Here is a 7,343-nt window from a genome sequence, read left to right as displayed (position 1 = left end):
TTTTTCCAGGACACCTTCTGTACTACTGAACAGCTCTGTTATGACTGGGCAGAGGAACCTTAAAGTCAATAAAAGTCTTGGGAGGGGTGGTGCTGGTGTTTATCTTCAACCTGTATCTGTTGTTGCTTGTGTAGTCACACTACTGTGCTTTTAGGGGATGCAAAAAAAGGTTCATCTGGGTTCTGTTAGATACATTTTGATTTTTCTTTTATTTTGCTGTTAAGTAACATTGAAACTTAAGGTAAAGATTTAAATTGTGCAAATAGTTTATCAGAAAAAAACCAGCATAAAGAAATCTAATTCAGTACTGCAACAAAAAATTGCAAACACTATTTTAACAACTCATTTCACTTTGCTGTTTAATGAGAATGAAAAATACAATTTTATTTTTAGTCTTCCACTCTCTTTCTCTGAGTGAAATGCTGATGCTCTTTCTTTACATGGCCAGTTCCTGGCCTACTTGATAGCATACCAAATATAACCCCTGCAGAAACTGCTTAATAACAGATCTTTTTGTAGTGGCATGTATGATTTGTATAAAGCATTGCAGTAATTGGCTGCCTTGGTAATGTCAGCAAACTTTAAATGAAAGTGATGCTAACTAGTCCAGATATTTTTTTTGTTCAGGGTAAAGCTATTAGACAGTAAGTGACTTAGTGGTTTTATTGCTTTCAATTAGCAACCCAATTTTATACTCTTTTAATTATCATGTAATTGGATTGCCCCTTTACACTCACAGCCTGGCAGCCAAACCAGCTGATGTAGTATTTGGCACAATTGAAAGGGTGAAGATTTCTTCCATAAATCTTTCTCCAAAGGGTATGTTACTGCCAGCATAGAACCTCTTCTCTGGAAATGGCAAGTGGCCTCTAAACTTGCCCCCCTCATTTGTGCCCAACTCAGCAACCACTCAAATAGTGGATTCATTGCCCCCCTCATTTGTGCCCAACTCTGAATCCACTATTTGAGTAGTTGCTGTAACTGAGGGGGCTGAAGCCTCCAAAGTAGAACTTTTAATGTAAAATGTGACCAGATAGGACATCTGAGCAGTTCTTAAATTAGGTTCAAAAAGGTAATGTTGGTACATGTGTAAGTTCCTTAGGGAAGGAAGTTGTCCCTGTAACTGTTCCAAGAGATGAATTTGACATGTCTTTTGTGTGTTCGTAGTGGAGGGGGAATTAGTGTTGTAAACTGACCTTTGGAGTAAACCAGAGGACAAGGCAGGGGTTGGGGCTGCTTTTAACAGGGACTGGAGAGGCAAGAGAAAGAAGGAAGAGAGTCAGTGGTTTAGGGACTGAAGGAGAAGTAGCACACTGAAGCCTTATTGGGCCTGGGAGAATAGGCCCTTCCTGAGCCTTCAGCTACAGCCCTCTCTCCTCCCCTGGCAGAAGGAGGAGGTGGGAAAGCATCAGCAAAAAAACAAACAAACAAAAAAAAAAAAACCCAGATGCAAGGAGGAAATAGGAAGGACATGTTGCTCTCCCATTACTAGTCCTGGACTCAACGTGGATATCGTCATCCTCTCTGGAGCTGTCTGCATGTGTGGGCTTAAAAACCCATCCACCATCTGGTGGCTGGGCTTGCTTATTTTTTGTCAACTTCTGGCTCCTCTGTAAACTGTTTTGGGAGTGGGGAGGGATGGCTGTTTATATCGGCATTAAATGAGTTAGTAGAGGAACCTCTTCTTACCCTCCTCCTGTAATCCTGAGGGTTAAAAGTTTTCAGCTCATAGTTCAGTTGCATTTATTTGTAGCTGGCATTCACATTTGCTCTCTAATTCAATTTAGATGATGCTGCTTGGCCCAAATTAGAGCAGACTAGTACAAGGAGCTTGGTGCATACAGAAACCAGGGACTAACTCCATAGTTAAGGTCATCCGAGCAGAGTTCTAAATATTTCCCCTCAGTTTTAAGGTTTAGTTATCTGGCTTGAATTCACTTGTGGAATTGTGGTTTATACTGGCTTTTTTTTTTGTCAGATTTCTCAGCTGCTCAAAATGCTGAGTAGCACCTTAGTGTCATCACAAAAATACTGTCATATTCTCATTAAAGCATGTGGTTTCAGTTCCAGCTGTTTGCAAGTCATTTATGTATTAGAGCCTATTTTCTGAATAGCTTCCAGCTACACATTCTTCGGAGACATGAGATTTTACTCATACATGTATCTACTTATAGGTGAGGAATTTGAAACTGGAGCACGAGCAGGAGAAAAACAAGATCTTGTCAGAAGCATTAGAGACGCTTGCTACCGAACACCATGAACTAGAGCAGTCGCTGGTGAAGGGATCTCCGCCTCTCAGCATCATCAGTGAAGAGCAGTTCTATGATGCTGTTTCAGGTAAGTAATGGTGTCCCGAATGGGGGTGTGTAGCCAGCACGTGTGTGGTGAATGCGTTGAGGGGGGTGGGAATGGTCTCGTTTTAAGTGATATCTCTGTATTTCTAAGGTGGAATTAATCTTAGGAGAATGCTTTGTATGCTTTATGAGCAGAGCTCTAGAATCTGGCCTGAGTTCACCTGCAGAGTTATGTTACTTCACCTTAGCATGACAAGTTAAAGAACCATGGGGCAGTCATGAAAGGTCTAGCTGCTTGGGTGTATACACCCTTTTTTTTAAATAGCAAAACTTTAGGCTCCTATTTTAGGAGATGTAACTGTATCTGGTAGCTTTGAGTTGCAATCTCCATGGTGGTATGTGTTTTTCTTTTGTTGTTGAGATCAGTCCATAAAAAAACACTAGTTCTGAGGGATAATGAGGTTAAAGGCTTGCTCTGTGTCACACTTCTATACTTCAGGTGTCACAGGCAGAAGAAAAAGATGAATCGAAATCCTGCATGCGTTTCTGAAATCTTTTCTTTCCCTGTCTGCTCTTCACTATCTTTCATATTTTCATGTGCAGAACATGCAAATAGTGATTTTTTTTCTTTTGAAAACTCTGAGCTGCGTGAGATGATTACACCATGTTTTTGCATAGAGAGGCTGTACATAGTGCAGCTCAGACTAGGCGATCCTGTAGCATACGACTGTCTTACAGCTATGAAGGATCTGGAAAAGCTTGAGGGTGATCATAGTCTTAACTGTAGCAGATAATGAGGTCGTGATGGCATACTTCACAAGCAGGTACGGGGTGAACTTTTCTGTGAGCTGAAATTCCTGGTGGTTCTTACAGATGAGAAGCAGTGTTCCCATGCTCCTTGATAGGTGTTCTGCAGTGCACAGCTTAAGCAGAGAATACAAATGGACGAAGTGGAGTCTCTGCTCTAGCATAGCGCAGGAACACGGTGAATCAATAGCAGGCTTGGCTGCTTGACACAGTGACAAATTTACTAAGCTTTCAAGGAGAAGAGACTTGATGAACACTAGAAACAGGTTTTTCAACCAGAACCAAAAGGAACAATCTTGCTGAAAGGCCTCAGGCTCTTTAGCTTGTGGCAGTGAGGCAGCGAAGAGTTATCTGCTGCTGCTGGAATGTAGTCTCTCCAGCCAGGCTTGCTTTGTGTATATGAGCACTACTCAGCTTTAAAGAGCTGTTAGTCTATACATCTCATAATTGACCTGGTCTCAGTCTTGAAGGAAAGTGTCCAAAGCTGACTCTCTAGTTGGAAGAGGTGGTGTTTTTGTTACTTGAAGCTGCAAACAAGTCACCTTGAGTGGGTTTGTATAACTGTGCATCTTGTTGAGCATATAGATCTGTGTATATCTGTATATATATCTATATATATGTCTGTATGTAAAACCCATATATGTCAATTCTCTTTCCTTTGGGAGAAGTTACTTGACACAATTCATCTTGATTGCAATTTAAATAACTTTCTGGGAAAAGCTCGCTTTCTTGGCTGTCTGTCAACTTCATCAGACTTGTGTTAGAATCTCTCCTCTAGCTTGTTCACATTCAGTGCTTTGCAGCAATTAGGGTCCTCTCTGGCTGAAGGCACTTGTCTGGGGGAAGAGCACTCTGTTTTTCACACTAGGAAAAGGGAAATGTGATGTGTCTTCCTGGCTGCTGGATGCCTGTTACGAGTTTGACCAGAAGCACAAAAGGAATTAGAGGTTTTGTGGGTGTGGCTTGGGGTGGAGTGTGTGTGTGTTTGTTTTGTTGGGGTGTTTTTTAGGCTAATCACCAGGATCTTGATAATACTTTCTAACGCCCTTGCTTTTCTGCCGTGTATGTGGAGCCTCAACTAGGTGGCTGTTGTCTGTGCATGACAAAAATGCAGTGAAGAGTGGGGGGGGGGGTGTCAGGGATATATGACAGTGGCTCAGAGTTTGGGAATGTGAGTCTCCTTGCTTGGGCTAATGAGACAGGGGTTGTGATCATAAATACTTTCATAAGAGAGCAGTCACTAGGCCTAATTGTCAGAAAAAAAGTATACCTCCACAAACATACACTACTAGGACTTTTGTCTTCAAAGATTTTGCTAAATCTGATTTGCAATCTGATAGTATTTATTAAGTTAAACAATAGTGATATTGGATAAATAGAGTCATAGAATGGTTAGGGTTGGAAGGGACCTTAAAGATCATCTTGTTCCAACCCCCCTGCCATGGGCAGGGACACCTTCCACTAGACCAGGTTGCTCAAAGCCTCATCCAGCCTGGCCTTGAATACTTCCAGGGATGGGGCATCCATAGCTTCTCTGGGCAACCTGTTCCAGTGCCTCACCACCCTCTCTGGGAAGAACTTCTTCCTGATATCTAATCTAAACCTCCCTGATTTCAGTTTAAAGCCATTGCCCCATGTCCTATGCAGCAATGCCATTGTCATATGGCAGGGGGGGTTGGAACTAGATGATCTTTAAGGTCCCTTCAAACCCCAACCATTCTGTGATTCTCTGTTTTTATTACTCTATATTCTTGTCACAAGTCCCCCTCTAGCTTTCTTGTAGGCCACTTTCAGGTACTGGAAGGCTACTATAAGGTCTCCCCTGAGCCTTCTCCAGGCTGGACAAGCCCAACTCTCTCAGCCTGTCCCCATAGCAGAGGTGGTCTAGCCCTCTGAGCATCTTTGTGTCCTCCTCTATGCTCACTCTAACTGGTCAGTATCCTTCTGATGCTGAGGGCCCCAGAGCTGGGCGCAGTATTCCAAGTGAGGTCTCGTGAGAGCAGAGTAGAGGGGGAGAATCCCTTCCCTCAACCTGCTGGCCACACTTCTCCTGATACAGCCCAGGATATGGTTGGCTTTCTGGGCTGCCAGCGCACACTGCCGGCTCATGTCTGAGCTGATGAGTAGATCCACCAGTACCACCAAGTCCTTAGAGCTACTCTTTATCCATTCTCTGCCCAGCTTGTGCTTGGGATTGCCCCAGCCCAGGTGCAGGACCTTGCACTTGGCCTTGTTAAACTCCATGAGGTTGGCAGTGGCAGGCTGTCCAGGTCCCTCTGGATGGCATCCCTTCCCTCCAGTGTGTTGACCGCACCACACAGCTTGGTGTCATCGGCAAACTTGCTGAGGGTGCACTCAATCCCACCATCTGTATGGCTGACAAAGACGAACAGTGCCGGTCCCAATACCAACCCCTGCGGAACACAGTTGTCACTGGTCTCTGCTTGGACATCAAGCTGTTGACTGCAGCTATTTGAGTGTGACCATCCAACCAGTTTTTAACCACTGATTGGTCCATCTGTCAAATCCATGTAATTTAGAGACAAGGATGTCATGTGGGATGGTGTCAAATGCTTTGTACAAGTCCAGTTAGATGACATGAGTTGCTCTTCCCTTATCCACCAGCACTGTAATCCCATTGTAGAAGGCCACCAGATTTGTCAGGCCCTTAGTGAAGCCGTGATGGCTGTCACCAATCACCTCCTTATTTTCCATGTGCCTTAGTATAGTTTCCAGGAGGATCTGCTCCATGATCTTGCCAGGCACAGAGGTGAGACTGACTGGCTTGTAGTTCCCTGGGTCTTCCTTTTTGCCCTTTTAAAAAAAATGGGTTATGTTTCCCCTTTTCCAGTCAGTGGGAACAAGACTGCTATGACTTCTCAAATGTGATGGATGGAGGCTTAGCTTCATCTGCCAGTTCCCTCAGGACCCATGGATGTATCTCATCAGATCCCATGGGCCTGTGCACCTTCAGGTTCCTTCATGTTTATGAATTATCTTACTAGGCTATATAGGAGATGAGCAAACACCAATGTATTTTAACAAGGTGATGTGACAAGTGATAATGTCTGTCAGTGGAAAAATGCCACTACTTAACAGTATTTTTTATTAGGATACCATCTTTTCCTAGTTACAGCTCTTTGAATTTTTAAATCTCCACCGTAGGAGTGAGTTTAGAAGTGAGAGTATTGCATAACTAGGCTTGCACTTTGAGCTGAAGAAGCGTTAGCTTTGACTTGACAGGTTGAAGAAGCCACTGCTGCTTTTTCTTTTGTTTTTAAAAGAATGTTGTCTGCGTATTAGACACTTCTGCTTGTTTACTCTCAACAGAAGTGTCACTAGCTGTGACAATTCAGACCAATTCAAGACTTTTTTCAAACATTTTTTTTTAAGAAGTAGCGTATTAGACTGGATATGGTCACAGCAGCAGCTACTTATCCTCATTTACCATGCTTGGATTTGCATTGTACAGAACTTGGTTGCCTGAATCAGGCTCCTGAATGAAGCAGAATTAGATATAGTCCAGCTGCTGTCGGACACTTGGGCCATGGTAGAGCTAATCTGAAGAGAACACCACCAGAATCATAGAATCACAGAATGGTTTGGGTTGGAAGGGACCTTAAGCATGATCCAGTTCCAACCCCCCTGCCATGGGCAGGGACACATTCCACTAGACCAGGTTGTTCAAACATGTCTAGTTCAAGTGCAAGTCCTCAGCACCATCTGTTTGGCTTGACTACACAGCAGTGTTGTCATTAGACTAAATTGGTCACTGATGAGTCTGTTTTGTGTAGTTGTGTCATAGAAATTGTGGGCATTATTACAGGAATAGCCTCTTTCTTTTCCAAAAGTGGGGTGAGGAAATTGTTTGTAATGTGCTAAGGTTGTTTACTGAAGTCTCTCCTTTTTAAGTAATATACTGTAATCGGTGCTTTCTGACTGTTGCAGTAACTCAGTAACTCCTGAACCCCTGCCATGGGAGAGCAGTAGACCCTGAACATGAAAGGAAGAACCTACAGGAAATGGGAGTCACTTTGTGTTACCAAAGTGTGATATCCAGTGTTTAAAAGCAGCCAAGTTCAGGGTGTTATTAATTTGAACTCGGATAGCAGTTAACAGTGCTTCCCAGTGCTCTGATCCTCTCATCATGGGAGTGGTGGAAATGTGTAATTAAACTCGATAGCACATGGAGTGCTGGAGCTCTGTTTCAGGATTGAATGCTTAGCAGATGTCAAACTTCTA

At 43.3% G+C, this 7,343-nt stretch overlaps 1 protein-coding gene across 1 annotated transcript in view; it reads left to right on the top strand.

The window, feature by feature from the left end:
• The first annotated feature begins 2,180 nt into the window (after positions 1 to 2,180).
• The window catches only part of OSBPL1A (oxysterol binding protein-like 1A), a 28,512-nt gene continuing 23,349 nt past the window's right edge, over positions 2,181 to 7,343 (top strand). The window contains exon 1 of the mRNA XM_010157394.1: positions 2,181 to 2,337. The gene's annotated coding sequence lies outside the window, so the exon portion shown is untranslated. The remainder of the gene's footprint in view (positions 2,338 to 7,343) is intronic.

This window comes from Eurypyga helias, unplaced genomic scaffold, assembly GCF_000690775.1.
Source record: "Eurypyga helias isolate BGI_N326 unplaced genomic scaffold, ASM69077v1 scaffold1898, whole genome shotgun sequence".
Taxonomy (NCBI): Eukaryota; Metazoa; Chordata; class Aves; order Eurypygiformes; family Eurypygidae; genus Eurypyga; species Eurypyga helias.
Note: the sequence above shows the minus strand (reverse complement) of the source record. Positions and strands in the feature narration are given on the sequence as shown.